At 63.9% G+C, this 17,620-nt stretch overlaps 1 protein-coding gene across 2 annotated transcripts in view; it reads left to right on the forward strand.

The window, feature by feature from the left end:
* PDE4A (phosphodiesterase 4A) overlaps positions 1–17,620 on the forward strand; it is an 80,066-nt gene that overhangs the window by 949 nt on the left and 61,497 nt on the right. Inside the window, exon 1 of one of the 2 annotated variants that reach the window (XM_074980362.1) lies at positions 2,558–2,573. The exons of the other annotated variant lie outside the window; for it this stretch is intronic. The gene's annotated coding sequence lies outside the window, so the exon portion shown is untranslated. Of the gene's footprint in view, positions 1–2,557; positions 2,574–17,620 lie in introns of those variants that run through there. 2 annotated transcript variants of the gene reach the window in all.

Here is a 17,620-nt window from a genome sequence, read left to right on the forward strand (position 1 = left end):
GCAGAAACGATGTAGCTGCTTTGCCATCCTCAGCCTTGGCACAAGGGTCCTTCCTCCCTGCCGGCTGTTGCCTGCCAGGGGGTGAGCCCGCAGGAGCTGTGCCGCGCCGCTCTGTGCCAAGCCGTGCCACGCCGGGTGCAACGCCGCTGCCAGGGCAGGCAGAGCCTCTGCTCAATCCCACCAGCCAAGTCCTGCTTGGAGAGCCAGGGGAGGGCAGCCTAAACCCACAGGCTTCTCCAGGATCCAGAGGGACCAGAGCCCTGGATTCCCGCCAGGAGAGGGGGTTGCACCTGCCGCTTGTGAGAGCCAGTGCTGGGGCAATGTGTGTTTTGGGGGGTGCAAGTTCCGTCGCTGGTGCATGAAGCTGCTGAGCGCTAAGCCCGGCCAAGCCCGGAGGGGTTAGTTGCAGGGTCTGTGAGCCATGGCAGGGCCTCCTGCCCCAGCCCCCTGCAGGGCTGTGCACCGACCCCAGGGGGGACTCAGGTCTGGCTGCGTTTACCCTTTCTTCTTCCTGTCTGGGGAGCAGGACCCGAGGCAGGCCCCCCTGTCGTCCCCTTACATAGGAACGGGCTGGGGGCGCAGAGCCAGCCACTGACCTCTGCCCTGCAGGCCTCTGTGCCACGGGACCCTGATTTGCTCCCCACCCCGAGGAACCAGAGCGTGGCACAGCCATTGTCGGCCTTTCTGGCCCCCTGCGTAGCGTGGCTCTGGGCACCAGAGATGCTCCTTCTCCAGGGCCTTGCTGGGGCCAGGGCAGCGGCCGCAGGAGCCAAGATGCGGCGGGTTTGGGAGAAACACAGCTTGGTTCCGCTCAGGGCCAGTGGCTGTGGCAGGGTTATCTCACCGCAGGACATCAGCGCCTCTGCCTGGGGGTGGCGTCGGGTTAAGGGAACTGGATTGATAGCTGCTCTCCGTGCAACTGTCTGGAGGAGCTTAGGCCTGCGCTGTGTCCGCACGGCACAACCGGGATGCCCTGGGCTGGGCCCTATCTCTCCTTGCACAGACCCACTGTCTCCAGCCGTGGGGCTGGAGGGGAGCTGCCCCCTTCTTTGTGGGGGAAGGGCTAGTATCCCGCTTCCCACCTCTCTGAGCCAGACAGTCCCCCCACCTCCTGCCTTGGGAGTCAGCCAGACCCCCTTTCCTCGGACTGAATTGGAGCTGGTCCCCCCACCCCATTTCCCACCCCCGAGCCAGCCAGGCCCCCCACACTGGGATCAGCATCAGGCAGTCGACTGGACTGTGTGCTGCCTAGATGGAGAAGCCCCTTGTCCAGGCCCTCACTGCCCGAACTGGCCTGCCCTACAGACGTGCAAGTCTTCTAGGGAAGCACGAGCTGTGGGCTGGCCATGGGGGCTCTGGCTCAGCCCTTCCCTGGTGGTGCCATGCTGGCCCCCCTCTGCACGCTAGGGCGTGCAAAGCCATGTTTGCTGCGGGAGGCTGATTGTGATTTTCCAGGCAGCATCTCTATCCTCTCTCGCGAGGGCCGAGGGCCCTTTCTTGTCTCCTGGAGCAGTGGGTGGTGTTTAAAAAAGAACCCTTTGAAATCTCCTGCCTTGGGCTGGCTAATCTGAGAAATCTGCTACCTGCGGACGGTCATTATCTGCGGGAGAATGCCGGTGGCATTGAAAACACGGCGGTTCCTCAGACCAGACGGGAATGAAGAGTTTCTTTTCAAGTCCTACCTTTGAACGAAAGTTCACCCGGCTTTGCTGAGCCAATCAAAGCGGCATCGGACGGGGCCTCGGTAATCAGAACGTTCCCTCCGAGAACCACTAGAAACCTGCTCCCTGGGATGAATTCCTGCTCCGGCTCTGTTTCTGGGCCCTTGGCTTTGGCTGCATTTTCTTTTCCCCCGGGCAAGAAACTCAGAGGCCCAGCTGCTAGTGGTCTCTCTGCTTTTCCCATCCTTAATTCTGTTGTGTGTTGCGAGGCAGGTGCCAGTGTACCCCACCAGCAGCCTCTGTGGGCGCTCTGCTAATTAGCTGGGCAGCTCTTGAATCTCTGCAGGGCAGCAGCCCAAGCAGTCTGCTCACAGGGAACGCTACCGCCTGCCCTGGCTGGAAGGTGGGACAGGACAATCTGATGGTGCTGTCTGATCATGCAGCCCAGGGGCCCCTGGGCTCAAATCTCTGGTCTGCTCTGGATGGGACCGGGGAAGGCGGCTTCGCATCGTGAGGCTGTGCCCTGGGACGGCGCCTGCTTTTCCACTCCCGTGGGTGTTTTGATGGCTGTGTGCTGTAGTGGCTAGCAGCTGTACTGGGACACAGGAGACCCGGGGGTCTGGTCCTGGCTGTGCTTTGTGATTGTAGACAGCTCTCCCCTTCCCAGCCCTGGGGCAGTTGGCGTTTAGGGCACAGGCTGTGGTTTGGCATGTCGTTGTGCTGGGCCCGGTCTCGGCTGGGGGAGCTGGAAGCTGCTGCTCTATACCTGTCGGTGCTGCCTTCCAAAAGCAGGGACAGGGATCTCTGGAGAAGCCAGGGGGCTGGGCTAGCCCCGATCCCGGAGGTCACTGGTGACTCAGGCAGCCCTCGCTCTGTGGCGGGGAGGGGTGGATCTGAGTGCGCCAGGCCAAGGTGAGGACTGCATCAGTGGGCCCCCGCTTGTTGCGTGGGAGGGGCCATAGCTCCCCGTCCATGGGGCAGGGGCGATAGCGCCAAGGTCTGTGGCGGGGGTGCTGGGGGGACTTCCACAGCTGGTAGATCCCGCCCGAGGCCGGAGCGTACAGCAGCTGGCTTTGATGGGAGCTGGAAAGGGGTTTCTAACCTGGCCTAGTCCCCTCCCTCTGGGGAGCACAGAGCATCTGGGTGACTGACTGTCCCCCATGCCCCGCAGCTGCTCAGGACCTCCAGCCCCGGGCGCAGGCAGAGCTACCATGGGGATTAACAGGCACTGGCTCGTTCCCAGCGCCACTGCTCAGAGCCCCACCATGCCTGCCACCGGTGCCACCTCCAGGCAGCGGGCTCTGTCGGGCCCAGCGCACCTCCCTCTGCGCGCAGGAGGAAGAGGCGCTGCCGGGCGGGTGAAGCAGCAGCCGCCTCCCTGGGGCCTGGCTCACCAGCACCCCTGGGTGGGCTCTGGCTGTCCGCTCAGAGCGGGAGCCCCTGGGACGGGGAGAGCTCGGCCCAGTGACTGGCGACTCCCACTACTGTGTGTTAGTTACTGCTGTTGGGGCCCCATTGTGGGGCTGGAGCTGGGGCTGGGGCTGGCGCTCAGCCCCCGGACACCTGGGTTCTGTGCTCTGCCCTGCTGGGGACCTTTCCTGTGTCATTCACGCCCCTGCCGGCTGGACGTGCTCTGGCCCCCACGCAGCCCAACCCCGGGACTGGCCCTGCTGGGGGAGGTGATTCTGGCTGGGCCTCGTGCGGAGGGTGGGGGTTGGACTGTCACCAACCTGCCTGCTGCTGGTTTGCACCCAACACTGGGGCACTGAAATGGGGGTGGGGTATCTGAAGGCCCCAGATCAGGACCTCTGAGCCTCCCCAGATGGCTGTCTCCTGGGGGCAGAGACTTACAGTTCTGTGTCCGTCCAGCACCATGCACAGCTGGGTCCCAGGCAGGGCTCTTGAATTTTTCAATCCATGTGTGGAATAAATGTTGTTCTGTGCACCGAGGCCCGAGTGGGTGTGCACCGCCCACAGCCACACACTGCTGGCTGCGGGCGCGCTGCTCATCGGCTGGGCACCCCTTCAACCTCGGCTGGGCCCAGCAGGTCTGCGATTTGAGTAATTCACCAGAACTCTGTGGCGAGGCTGCCCTGGGAGAGCTCCGGTGACGGGCCTGGCTCCTCTGCCTAGCCGCCTCTTTGAAAGCTCCACGGTGCCAGCTTGGAGCTCTGCCCTGCCTGGCCCCCGGGTCTCCCATGGGCCCGGCCCAGCTGTGAAAGGAGGGGCCCACGCGCTGCTTAGCGAGCAGGGGAACAACGCATGGGGGGAACGGGATTTTCAGCCCCCCAGCCTGTCTCCCCTTTCCCTGAGGTTCTCACCCCCTGGGGGCAGGCAGGGCTGGCCTGGCTTAACAGGACCCCCCCCAGCAGGCCTAGGGGTCAGGCAGGCCCCCCAGCTGCTACCCCTTTGTTAAACCTGCCCCACCCCCTTGCCCTGCTGGTTCTCGGGACCCTTCCTGCCTTGCCCTGTGGGTGCCAGCCCCCAGCGCTCGCCCAACGCCCCCGACGTCCCGCTGCTTCTGCCTGCCTGCTCCAGCCAGCCCCAGGGAGCGGAACCAGCTCGCCGGGCAGCGACGTCCAGCTCCCCACACCACGCTTATCGGCTCCAGATGGGTCACGGGCCCCAGCCCGGCCTGGGCCTCCTCTGAGCATTGGCCTGTGTGTCCCAAGTGTCCTCTCCAGGGACAACACGTCAGGAACAGCTAATTAACCAGGAAGTTGTGCTTGTTCACCGCCGCCCCCCCCCCCCCCCCCCCCCGCTTTCCCATCTGTGAGAGCAGAGGCAGGGAGGGGAACTCGCTCGCTCCAAGGCTCACAGCTAGTGGAAGAAGCAGGAAGGGTTCTGACTACAAGACCTGCTCCACTCTAACCCCCAGCCTGGGTAAAACCCAGGGGTCCTGGCTCCCAGCCCCCCACTAGACCCCACTGCCCTCCCTCCACAGGCTGAGGAGAGAACCCAGGAGTCCTGCCTCCCAGCCCCCTGCTCTAGCCCTTAGACTCACTCCTCCTGTTTCTCTTCCTTGAGCACAAACTCTGACTCTTCCTGAGCTTGAGCGTTTTCGGGTGGAATTGTGCTGAGCCCAGTTCTTTACGGCATCGCCCCGTTGGAGCCAGAGAAGAAGAGTTGCTTTGGATGCTGCTGGCTTCCCGGGCAGCCCGAGGGCCCGGCTGGTGGGTTCTGCCTGTCCTCTGCTGCACGGACCCATCAGCCGCTGCTCAAAGTGAGTTAATGCCATCCAGGCGCCGGAGACCGGCCTGGCCCCTGCCTTGGTCAGCTGCTTGTCCCAGCACCGGGGCTGGCGTGACAGCCAGGGGGTTACAGGAACACCTCGCGGGAAGTCGGCCAGTGAATGCTGCGTGGTTATTGGGCTGCAGAGCTACTAGAGAGCTGACTCGTTACAAGTCCTGCGATGTGCCCTTAGAAGTGTGTTTGGTTTAGCCTGCTCTGCCCAGCCAGCGTTCCAGTTGGGGCGCAGGGTCACCCCTCTGCCCAGCCAGCGTTCCAGCCAGGGAGTGGGTCGGGGCGCAGGGTCACCCCTCTGCCCAGCTGGCATTCCAGCCAGGGAGCGGGTTGGGGCGCAGGGTCACCCCCTCTGCCCAGCCGGCGTTCCAGCCAGGGAGCGGGTTGGGGCGCAGGGTCACCCCCTCTGCCCAGCCGGCGTTCCAGCCAGGGAGCGGGTTGGGGTGCAGGGTCACCCCTCTGCCCAGCTGGCGTTCCAGCCAGGGAGCAGGTCGGGGCGCAGGGTCACCCCCTCTGCCCAGCCGGCGTTCCAGCCAGAAGCGGGTCGGGGCGCAGGGTCACCCCTCTGCCCAGCTGGCGTTCCAGCCAGGAGCGGGTCGGGGCACAGGGTCACCCGCTCTGCCCAGCCGGCGTTCCAGCCAGGAGCGGGTTGGGGTGCAGGGTCACCCCTCTGCCCAGCTGGCATTCCAGCCAGAAGCAGGTTGGGGCGCAGGGTCACCCCTCTGCCCAGCCGGCGTTCCAGCCAGAAGCGGGTCGGGGCGCAGGGTCACCCCTCTGTCCAGCTGACGTTCCACCCAGGGAGTGCAGGAGAGCTGTTGCTTGGATTGGGCCAGGCCAGGGAGTCTCTGGTTCTGGTCCCAGCTCTGGAAAGGGAGAGGGGTTTACTGGTTAGAGCAGAGATTACTTGAGCACCGGCAGCCGGTGGTTTCCATTGCTGGTGCACATCCCCACATGCAAAATTTATTCCACCGATGGATGAAAAAGTTAGCAGGACCCTGAGTGATGGGGTTGTCGTGTGAGGGGGCCCTGGGAAAGGCCAGGGGGATGGCAGCAGTGCCGAAGCGGAAGGGACAGGGTCGCCCCGCCTGTGAGCCCCTGCAGTGAGTCTCATGGAGCTTCTGCTTGTTGGTGCGGCCGGTGTTGGCTGGGAGGCGGTTTCACCAGGGCAGAGCTGCTTGTGAGCCGGGGTAGTGGTGTGTGACGCTCTGGCCTGACCCAGCCCTGCTCCGAGCCTGCGCCAGGGGCCTGTCTGCACAGCGACCCTGGAGTCTCCTCCCAGCTGGAGTCAGTGAACCCTGGAGGGCCCTTTGCGGAGGCTCCAGTGCTGAGGGAAACTGAGCCTAGTCCCTGTGACTGGGGTCCACCCCAAGCACAAGCGACGCCGAGGCCTAAGCGAGTCGCCCCGGGCTGGGCTGGATGTTTCTGTCCTTCTGTGCTGGGCTCTGCCTGGTTCCTGCTGAGTCCCTTCCGAGCCGCCCGCCCGCACTCCCCAGGGCCAAGGGGATTTGCTCCCCGATGAACCCCTAGCAGCTTCCTGCTGTGCTGGGGCGGTGGGGGGGTGGCTTGCAAGATCTCTCGCCTCCCCCCAGCGAATCAGGCCCCTCTGGCTGTTGTGTAGGGTGAGCAGAGCTGGGGGCTGCCCTGGCTGGTGCAGAGCTGGCAGAGGAGCACCCCCGGGCAGGGGCAGAGCTGTGGCTATTCCCTGCCCCCTGCGGCACGGCAGGAGAGTTGCTCGCGGTGGCTGTTCCCTGCACTGCGTGACTGAGAGCAGCCCCAGAGCTGCTCCGGCCAGGGCCCAGGGAGGTCCCAGGACAGAGGCAGCACTTGCTTCCAGCTGCCCTCGCCCCCCCCAGACCTGGGAGACAGCGACTCAGGCCCAGAAAGCCAGATCCTGGCGAGAGTCTGACTTCCACCAGCCTTGCAGCTTGGCCAAGCCCTGGTCCTAGCCCCCAGCTCTGTAGCAGCCAAAGGCAGGAGACAATGGTTCTGACTCACTCCTTGTCTTCCCTGTTTACCAAGCCTCACTTTCAGCAGCCAGCCCCCTTCCCCCCACCCCGGCAGCCTTGGGCTCCTGGCGAAGGCAGTGGGTGGGAGGCTGGGAGGGAGGGAGGAGGTGTCTCCGGAGCACCAGGGGCCTGAATCCCCTGGCACATGCATCCAGGCTCAGGAGCAAGGGGATCCTGTGTGCACACGACTCCCCCTTGCTGCCCACGTGACACCCATCCCCCTCTGCGGCTGAGCTCAAGAGCCGGTCTGGGGCCAGCCAGCCCCCTCCCTCCTGTGCCTGCTGCGGTCACGCTTCCCTGGGAGTGTCCTGCTGGGCATACGCTCGCCTTGCCCGGCGGGTCCCTGGCCCTGGGTGGGAAGCGGAGCAGGGAGCAGCCTGGTGTGTCCCTGCGTGTCCCCGGCTTGGGCCATCTGTGCCGCCGCGCCAGGCGCTGTACAAAGCCAGGCAGTTCCCTCTGGGAAGCTTTTCCCTGGCTCCCCTAGTTCGCGGCAGAGTGACTGGGGGGACATGACTGTCATTTCATTGACGATCCATCGATCGCTGCCTGACTTAACCTCACAGCAGCGCCCTCCTGTGTACTGGCCGTGCCGACGTGGCGTTCCAGCGCTGCCTGTCGCTGACATGGAAGCCTCCCTCCCAGGGAGGGGCAACCCAGCTGCCCCCTTTGTTAGTGCAGCTTGCGTGCAGTGCCCCTTATTCTTGGGTTTGCAGTGGCCTAACGAGCGGGGGCTCATGTGCCGGGGGCCTCTTGGTAATAAGGGAACGAACAGGTTGTCCGGGGTCGTTCTCCAGGTGCCAGGATAGGTGGACACGTGCCGGGCACTCGTCGGGGCTGCGGTCTAATCGTTCATTACTCTTGGCGAACAGGCGTCCGGCGCAGCGGGAGGCTGCGGGGGGACTGGTGAGATCAGGCTGGTTCGCCTTAGAGAGCCGACGAGTCAGGAAGCGTGGCCAAGCCACTGTGTGCTCCTCGGGGCAAGGGCTGCGTCTCTCCCCGCGTGGCCGCGCCGCCCCCAGTAATACACAGCCAGACCGGGGCAGGAGAGACAAGACCGGGAGTTGTGTGACATCACGCGAGAACCGGAGGGCGTGGGGGGCAGTATTTAAATCAGAGCTGAGGAACTCCTGAGGGGGATCTGACAGCAGCCTTCAGCTTCCTGCAGGCGGGGTCCAGAGAGGGCGGCCTGGCCGGGGAGAGGCTGTCCTCGGTGGTGACGGATGGCCGGACAAGAAGCAAAGGTCTCCAGTTGCAGAGGGGGAGGAGTAGGTCGGAGATTGGAAACATCTGTTTCCCCAGGAGGGTGGAGGTGGCATCTCCGTCCCTGGAGGTGTTTAGGTCCCGGCCTGACAAAGCTCAGGCTGGGGCTGGGGCTGGGGCTGGGGTGGGCCTGCTTTGGGCAGGGGGCTGGACTCCGTCACCTCCCGAGGTCCCTTCCAGCCCTGGGATTCTGGGATTCTCTGAAACACCCTTTCCCAGTGCCGGGCCCCCCACTGGCTTGTGGGATTCATGGCCACAAGCTCTAGGACCCCAGAACAGTCTGGTCATTTCCGTGGCTTGTGGGAATTGCCTGGGATTAGGGGCATCAGCAAAGACCAGCCCAGAGCTCGGGGCTGTGGGTTCCTCTGCTGCTCAGCCCCCGGTGGAGTGTGAGCCCCACAGCCAGGGCCCAGCTCGTCGCAGATGATGGCGAGTGGGGCTGGTGCACGGTGATGGTGTCAGGACAGCTGTGCGGGTGGGCAGGGAACCGGGCCCAGCACTGGCAGCCAGTCGAGTGCAGCCACCTTGAACGGGGATGTCGGGGTGCTGGGGGATGTCGGGGTGTGGGGGAACGTGCCTGTGCATCGGGGCTATGTGTAAAACCGGAGGGCTGGACGGCATCTGAAGAAGGGCCCCATTCTGTCCCCCCAACACTCACTTTGCCGCAGGGTGACGGGTGAACCAGACCAGAGATGGGCACGATTCAGCCCACGGGCTGAATCCGGCCGCCAGCCTTTCTATCCTGTCCACTCAGCTGATTAACAGTGCTCAGCGGCCCCAGCCCCGCACTGCTCTGTCCCACGGCTGTGCTGCTCCCAGCACCTTCCTGCCGGCTGGGGACGGCCTGTGCCCCACGCTCAGAGCTGGGGTCGGGACACCTGAGGGGCTGCGTGGAGAGTGACTGAGATGGTGGTGACCTGTCTCAAGAGGTGGTGCTCTGGTTCCAGGATTTCCCCAGCCCCCGGTGCATGTGCGCGCTCTGTCACACACGCACACACACTCTCTCGCTCTCTAACACTTCCTCCTTGGCTACCTCGTCTGTGCAGAGCCAGGGAAGGGAAGACAACAGGGCAGGACAGCCAAGTCCCCAGCAGGAAGCACGCACACACGCGCACACACGCGCACACATGCACACACATGCTCTCCCAGTCCCTGTGCTCCACACACGCAATCTGTGTCACAAAGCCTCTGTCTCTCTGCGCCCAGGCAGAGTTTCTCTCTCCCCCAGGCTCCCCAGCAGCCCGGCCCTGCCCCTTCTAGGTCAGGGGTGAGCGGTGTTTTGTGTTGAGCCCCACTTTTCCTCTGGGCAATCAGCAGCCCCCCGACCTGCCTAGTGCGACCCAACCTGTGGGAAATTTCCTCTAGGGTCGCGTGAAACCCCCCTCGGCGCATGCCCGGAACGGTGCCCGGAGAGAGTGAAAACGTTCGGGTTTGGTGGGCCAGTGTGAACGCACTTACGTGGAAACAGGGCCATATTTCAACGTTGTGATGAGCTGGACGAGCCGGAGACCCAGCAGATGATTGTGTTGCCCCCCGAGGGGGCCCACCCCCCACTTTTCACACCCGTGGCACAGGGGCCTGGACCCGGCACCTGACAACACACCAGAACTGGTGGCCTGGCCTCCCGCAGAATGAGCGTCAGCCCCCTAGACCCAGCGCGTCCCTGGCCGGGGTTTGTCCGCCTGCTCTGCAAAATCTCCACCGCTGGAGCATCTCTGACCTCCCTGGGCAATTGGTTCCGGTGCTCAGCCACCCTGGCAGGCAGGCAGCAGCTTTCCCTGCTGGCCCACCTAAGCCACGCGTGTCACAAGCCCAGCCGCACGGCTCGAGAGGAGAATGACTCTCTTCTCCTTCTCCCTGCCTTGGCCACGGGGCCAGGGGCTCAGCCAGTGAAGGGAGGCGACCAGGGTGCGGTGTTGCTGTGACCAGCTCTGGGGGGCGCGGTGTACAAAGGGTGCAGACAAGGCCAGAGAGGTGCGTGAACCGCCCGAGAGTGAGAGGCACCAGGCACCCCAGAGGGGGTGTGAGGTGCCTTCCAGGGGTGGGTGAGCCAGGGCGGGGACCTGCAGCCCCCCAGAGGCCATCAGAACCCCACTGGGACTGACTCCTCGGGGAGGGTGGGTGCACTGTCCCGGGCTGTCTTCCGGGGAGCTGCTGGGATGTGGCCCAGGAGCAGGCCCTGTGCTAACTGCGCTCCAACAGCCCCAGGAAGGTCCCTGTGCAGGGGCCGGAGCAGCGGGGCCTCGTGCCGAGCTCAGCCCCCACGCCGCATGGGACGGGCTCGGACCAGCATCTTAGCACCGCAGTTGTCTCTTCTGCACAGGGCAGTTCTGGCTCCTCCAGTGCTTCCAGGCATTTCTCCCAGCTGGCAGGCATAGCCACGGGCAGCCGGCAAGGCAGGCAGGTGTCTGCGCAGCCAGAGCTGGGGGCCAGGCTCTCCACTCTCCGGCAGACGTGGGTCGTGGTTAGCAGGTTTTCCTCCTAAGTGGGACAGCTGAAGCTGGGACTCCGGAGCCATGGGGAGGGGTCTGTCTGCAGCCCCCGCCCCAGAATCCTGGGGGAGAGCGCACCCCACACCCTGCAGTAATCTGTAAACTAACCCCGTGATCCACATACAGATCGGTGTAAAATAAAGCCTCAGTGAGCAGGCCGTGCCGCCGTTTGCCCCCAGCCGGCCCTTCTGGTCTCGGCACCTCAGTGGCCAAGCTGCTGGGAGGCTCTTTCTCTGAGCAGGGAACGGGTGAGCTCGCGGCTGGCTGCTCCTAGCACCCTGCTGCACTGATCTGAGCAGCGCTGTGTTTCTCCAGGGGAACCGGCTGTGGGGAGGGGGAATTTCCACTCTGAACAGGGCCCGAGGGAGTTAGGTACTAATGCACGGACCCGCTTCCCACAAGAGAATTCCGCACCGGCATGCTGGGCGCTGGCGCCGGGTATGCCAAGGGCTTCCGCAGGGCTGCGGGGAGGTGGAGAAAGGCAGAACATGGAGTGCAGTGATGGCTCGCCAGCTGGCTTAGAACTAGTCTGTGTGACCTGGCTGGGCTCAGCCCCCGTTCACACGAGGACTCCCTCTGCTCAGCCTAGTGATTTCAGCTCCGCCACAGGCTACCTGCGTGACCTTAGCCCAGACATTTAACCCCTGGGCCTCGGTGCCCCATACCCTGCCTCTCGGGCTTAGGTGAAGGTGTGCACTCAGGAGTTAACTCCAGCACCTGCATGGGCCTGTTGGCTGGGGTGTGTTCATGAGCCCAGCTCTGCCACACACTCTGAATGACCTTGGCCAAGTCGCTTCACCTCTTTGTGCCCCATGGGCACAGTCACCCTGCCTGGCTGTGGCTAAACCCGCTGGAGACAGCCCGGTGCTGGGATCGCGGTACCAGCAAACCAGAAGACCACGAGGCCCTGTTCCAACCTGGGTAATTACATCCCACCTCTCTAACTTCCCCCAGCAGCTGCAGCTCCACCAGAAGTGATGCGCTCCTGGTGTGCTGCTGTGCCGGTTCCACCCCAGAGGCAGCTGCATTTTGGAGGTGTGAGAGGTGGTGTGGCGGCCTCCCTCCCCAGAGAGATAACGTTGGTAAAGAGGTGGGGAGGGCTGAGGTGACAGGGGCTGTTGTTCCTGTAATTCCCTCTTTGCTCCTTTCCTTGGGCCTGGAGGCACCCGGCTGCCCCCTGTGCCCGCAAACATGCTCATCTTCCCCCAGGGCAGCCTGGGACCCTGGCCATGAGTGCTGTGCACAGGCAGGTAAATACCCAGCTCCAGCATCCCTGTTTGCTGGCAGAGCTCTGCTGCAGAGCGGGTGAGTCATCGGCCTGTTGGTGAGCTCAGAGGATGTGTGTTGGGCGGGGGGACTGGGAGCTTTACGCTGCCTGAGATGGCTTCTCACAGAGATGGGTGGTTCCGCTGGGCCTCACACTTTCATCTGCCAAGGAGCCGATTGGTTCTGTTGGACCTCTACATCCAGTCTCAGCTCTGGGAGGGACATGGGGTCTAGTGGTTAGAACAGTGGGGGCTGGAGGTCAGGATGGGAGCGGGGAGGGGGTCTGGTGACTGGAGAAGCAGCGTACGGTGGCAAGGTTGCAGCGAGCTGCAAGGTTAGAGCCAAGCAAGATGCTGGTGACCGCTCCAGTCCTTTGTCTCCGATGTCCTAATTGTGCTGGGGCTGCTTCTCCAGCTGGGCTGAGGTGGTGTTGCTCCCAGGGTGTGACTGCCCGGGGTGGGTGTGACAGCCTGGGCAGGGGTGTGGTTGCCCAGGGATGGGCACAGACCAGACAGCACAGGACCCCTATCTTCCCAAGACATTTGCTCCTGGCTGGAAATGCACAGGCTGGAGGCATTAATTCAGCCCGCGTTGCCATCCCCCTTGGGGCGATGCTGCCTGTCTCGGAGCAGCCACGGCCACACGCAACACCTGGCTGCTCGCTCCTCTGGGGCCCCAGGGTGGGGTGCTCGGCACCAGCGCAGCCTTTCTCCGGGTGGGCTGGGGAGGGAGACGAGCACGCGGCTTGTGCCGTCTGCGGCGTAACGGAGCCCTCTGCGTTCCTGGGCACTGCCTCGGCGGTGAGCTTGGGAGGCAGCAGGAGAGGGGCTAGATCCCAAAATAGGTCGCTCGGCTTCCACACCCTCCCAGGCTGGATTCGGGAGCTCTAATTAGGGGGTGGAGCAGTTAATGCTTTTCACACTGCTGTAATGTCCTGATTTTTGGAAGGGGCAACTGAGGCAGGGGCAAGGTGACCCTGGGAGATCGGCCAGAGGCGGGAGGAGGGGCCTGGCTGGTTTGAATTGAAACCGGGCTGTTGAGTGGGGCAGTCTGGTCTGACGGGAGAGAGGGGAAGGTGGCCAGGGCGCGGCTCGGGAACCCCCACGCTCCGTCACGCTGGCCATGGCAGAACAGCAGCAGAGTTTCAAACACCGGGACCATGTGAACAGGAGGGTCGTGCCCTGCTCCATGAGACAGAGAAGCAGCAAGGGAGGCTTGTCTCAAACACTGCACCCGGGCGGGCTCCTTGTGTTCACATGGGCATGGTGTTAGAACTGAGCCTTCTCTTGCTGCTGTCTTGGGAAGAGAGACGCTGGGAGTGGAGTGGGGTCTAGTGGTTAGGGCTGGGCGCCAGGACTCCTGGGTTCTGTGCCCTGCTCTGGGAGGGGAATAGCGTCTGGTAGTCAGAGGAGGGGGTGAGAGGCAGTCCCAGCTCTGGCAGGGGAGTGTGGATCAGTGCTTAGAGCAGGGCCGGCTAGCCTTGGCAAGACTCGTCTGATCACTGCCCCCTCGGGGTCCGTCTGTGCTGCAGGGGGAGGTGTAATATCCGGCTTGTACCAGTTGCTGTGGCGGGGGGAGGCAGCTGCCCAGCGTAAGAGCACGTGAAGCTGGCGGTGCGTATTAGGGGGCCCTGTGCACCTCGGTGCCCTTGTTTGGCTGGAGCCCGTTGGCGCAGGAGTGGGTACGTCGGCCCATGCTCTGACTCTGCCCGTTGCTCCCACCTGTTGTGGGAAGCTGCGCCGGCCACAAAGCGCTGTGTGTTTAGCAAGTGGCTGTTAAGTGCAGTGCCTTGGAAACGGGGGCTGACACCTCCCTGACCACTGCCCAGGCAGCTTCACTAGCGGATATTTGCAAAGCGTGGGGAGGGCAGGCAGGGGGCAGCCACAGCCTGGTGCTGAACGAGGGCCGCACAGAGACCACCAGCCGGCCATTGCAGCAGCCCAGCCTCCCTGCTTCAGCTGCGTGGCTGCAAAACGGGTGAGACGCAGCCTGTTGCCCGGGTGGTGTGGTCTCTGGCCCTTTCCCTGCTCCTGGCACCAATGCTCGTGTTCTGGGCCCCACTCTGTGTGCCTCGGGGCAGTCCACAGCTTGCGTGCCAAGGGGCAGACCAGGGCATCACCATGGGCCCTCCTGCCCAGACAGTCTAGGAACCGGTGGTGCAGGCCAAAGGTACCTGCCCAGTAGTTCTCTCATCCAGCCCATAGCTTGTGGTTGAGTTAGCCTCGATTTCCTGGAGCAAGGTCAAATCTGGCTGGCTAATGACTCCAAGCCATGGACAATGTCCACAGAATGCTGTGTGTCCTCCATCCTTCCTGACCTCTCGTAGGTGAGAGGTCTCAGCCAAGATCAGGGCCCCATTGGGCCAGGCAGTGCCCAGACCCCAGCCAAGATCAGGGCCCCGTTGTGCCAGGCACTGCCCAGACCCCGGCTGAGATCAGGGCCCCGTTGTGCCAGGCACTGCCCAGACCCCAGCTGAGATCAGGGCCCCGTTGGGCTGGGTGCTGCCCAGACCCCGGCTGAGATCAGGGCCCCGTTGTGCCAGGCACTGCCCAGACCCCGGCTGAGATCAGGGCCCCGTTGGGCTGGGTGCTGCCCAGACAGAGTGAGAGACAGTTCCTGCACTGACAAGTTCAGAGTCCCAATACCCAGGCGGCTCAGGGGTCGGTGGAGCGGGAGGGTTGTTGTCCTTGTATTAAGGTGGGAAGCTGAGGCCCCCAATGATGGGGTAGAGTTTTCAGCAGGATTCATCAGCTTCCATTGAGAACAAACCATACCCTCCCCCCACCCACCTGCCCTGAGGTGGGAGCCGTCTGTTCCAGCTGGGCTACAAACTCAGCACTTGGGGAGCTGGTCCTGGTCCCGGTCCCGCCCTGTCTCAGCTCCCTGGCCTGTCCCTAAAGCACTAGCAGCAGCCAGTTCTCTGGGGAACCAGGCTGGAGCCTCAGCTGCCAATCCCAGTGACAGAAGGTGAGGTGGGTCCTGCCCCTTTCAACCCAGGTGGGGCGTCCTGAGAGCTGAGCCCGGCCCAGCCTGGGGTCGGGAGGGCTGAGGCTGACCCGTGCTGGGCCAGAGATCTAGGTGCTGTCCCGAGTGTAGCACTGGCCCAGAACGGCCCTGCACAGCAGAGGCTGCCATTAATTGGGACGCGAAGACGGCTGTTCAGCTGGGCTGGTCCTGCGTCTGGATTCACTCCAAGGGCTGGGCAGGGTTCCAGCTACGCTTTCCCACCCGGGGGAGGAATACATTTTGTTCTGTGCTCTGAGGCGTGTGCGGCTGAGCACCACCCATAGACACACACTGCCAGCCGGGCGGCCCCTGAATCTCTCCTGAGCTGCCGCCCACATGCTCAGCATCCCGGGGGCCCTGGAGCCGGGGGGGACCTGGCCAGGAGCGAGGGTCTGGCTTGCTCTGGTGCCGGGTTCTGCAAGGGCTGCAGCCTGCGCCGGGCGAGGCCGGGGGCTGATGTGTCGTTAGCGTTAGCAGTCGGTTCTCTCTGGCAGAACGGGCGTGGCGGGGGGGGTGTTGTTGCAGAGCTGGGTGGCCAGCCAGGGTTAGGAGCTGCCGGCAGCCGGAGAGATGCCGGCCTGTAGTTCCTTCTCCAGCGTGGTGACGTGCGCTCCTGGGCAGTGGCAGGACGGCCCTGTTCTCCTTTGGACTTACCCGGGGAAGGAATTTTCCAGCTTTGTCTTTCTAAAAAGAGTCTCCTCCCCTCCCCGCTTACTTGCCAGGTCGATTAATCGGGTTTCTCTGCCCCGCGCCTGACTGGTAATGAAAGCGAGCTCGTTCGCACTAATCGAGTCGTGCCGCAAGTCCAAGGTAGCTCGATCCATCATAGATCAGAGGCCCAACCTCTGCCTCCGCCTGCTCTCGCCTGGGCTTGGCGCTGTCACCCGCCAGCTGGCCGGAGAGTCGTCCTCCTAGCCCTGGGCGGCTGCAGAGTTTGAGCAGGGGCCCTGGCTCCCTGCATGGGGCATGTCCCTAGGCTCCAGCACACGGCTTTTGTGATGGCCCCGGAGGCGCCAGCCAGCCGGCACCGAAGTGCCCGTGTCCCCCGCGGCAGATGGATGTGCCATTCGTTACACTCCAGTGCCGGAAAAGCCCCACTGAGACATGGCTATGGGAATCCCGAGCCCTGGGCTCCTCGCTCCCGCCTCGCTCAGTCCCACGCTGGCTTGCTGCAGAGCTGGCTTTGTGGGCGAGGCCTCAGACTCCTGGGTTCCCTTCCCAGCTCTGCCACGAACTGCGTGGGTGACTGTGTGAATAGCTCTAGATTGGGGACCCGGGGCCAGGTGCTGCTCGGACCCCAATGAGATTAGGGGGCTCCTTGAGGCCAGCAACTGCCCAGACCCCCCCGCGAGATTGGGGTCCCCTCAGGCAGGCGCTGCCCAGGTGCAGTGGCAGGCCCTCTGCTGATCCAGCTCAACCAGGCATGAAGTGAGGGACAGCCCCTTGCACCCTCGCCGGGGCCATTTGTGCCCCTGGCCCGTGGCTGGCGGGAAGGCCCTCTGCACCCCATGAAGGAGATCCCAGCCAGCCCAGCCCCCACCCTTGGGTGCGACTGTAAATACATCCCGTGTGCAGGCACCAGTGTAATTAGACTCACACGCTGCTCAAAGAGCTAATGTGCTGTTTCGGCAGCAGTTTGCAGCTGCTAATAAGTTCAGCTGGCGCCAGGAACACTGCCTCTCACTGCCAGCTGCCTGGGCCTGCTGCTGCCACCACTTCCCCTGCTCAGGGCGCTGCGAGGGGCTCCCTGCCCCCTCTGCTGGGGCATCCTCAGTTGGGGGCCGTGCTGCACGGTGGCTGAGGCCAGCACGACTTGCTGCAGAGGGGGCTCGTGGCTGGGACCCCAGGCTCCCCGGTTCTGTTGCCAGGCTGGGAGCGCGCCAGGGGAGGAGGGGTGTATGTGACTGGCCCAGGCCAAGGAGGTAGAAGCCAAAATGCCGCAGAGCAGGAGCTTGGGCCTTGCCTGAGCTCACACCGGGGGTCCTGCCCCTGCCCCTGCCCCAAACCACTAGATCTGACTCCTCTCCCGCAGCTGGGAACGGCCCCACTGCACCAGCATCCTTCATGGGCGCCGGTTCCTCGTCCCTGCGTCTGGCGCACTCAGCGTCACTGGGCCTGGGCCTCGGCGGGGGCTCGTTGTGCCACCTCGTTAACTGGGGCTAGAGAGTGTTCGTTTAACGCACCAGCCCTCCTTCCCTTCCCCCGCCCTGACGTGCTGGCGATGGCCGGGCTGGTACCTGCGCCCGGGAGCTGATTTCTCCTGTGCCTGAGCCCAGCTGCACGCCGCCCGGGGACACTCCTCCAGGGCCGCAGCCGGAGCTGCTCAAAACCCCTTCGCACGTCGCTTTAATCTGTCCCCAGCCCCGATGAGTCACCTGCGTCCACGAAAAGTGATTCACGTTTGTCTTGAGCTGCTGGATAATAGGCAGTTTACTAGACAATCCCACGCCCGCCGGCGTGGCGCACTCGCTGCCTGCCAGAAATAGCAGCCGCGGAGGGAGGCGAGCGGTGATAGTTCTCCTCGCTCCCCCACGGTTCCTGGCTGTGCGGTAACAACGCCGGATGCTCCCCTGGGCGGGGGATTGGCAGCGTGGCCCATCAGGAAGTGGCAGCGGAACGGCCGCCCGCCGAGTGCAATCACCGAGCTAGTCGCAGGCTCCGTGCCTCGGTTTCCCCACTGTGACGG

Source organism: Carettochelys insculpta, chromosome 29, assembly GCF_033958435.1.
Source record: "Carettochelys insculpta isolate YL-2023 chromosome 29, ASM3395843v1, whole genome shotgun sequence".
Lineage (NCBI taxonomy): Eukaryota > Metazoa > Chordata > Testudines > Carettochelyidae > Carettochelys > Carettochelys insculpta.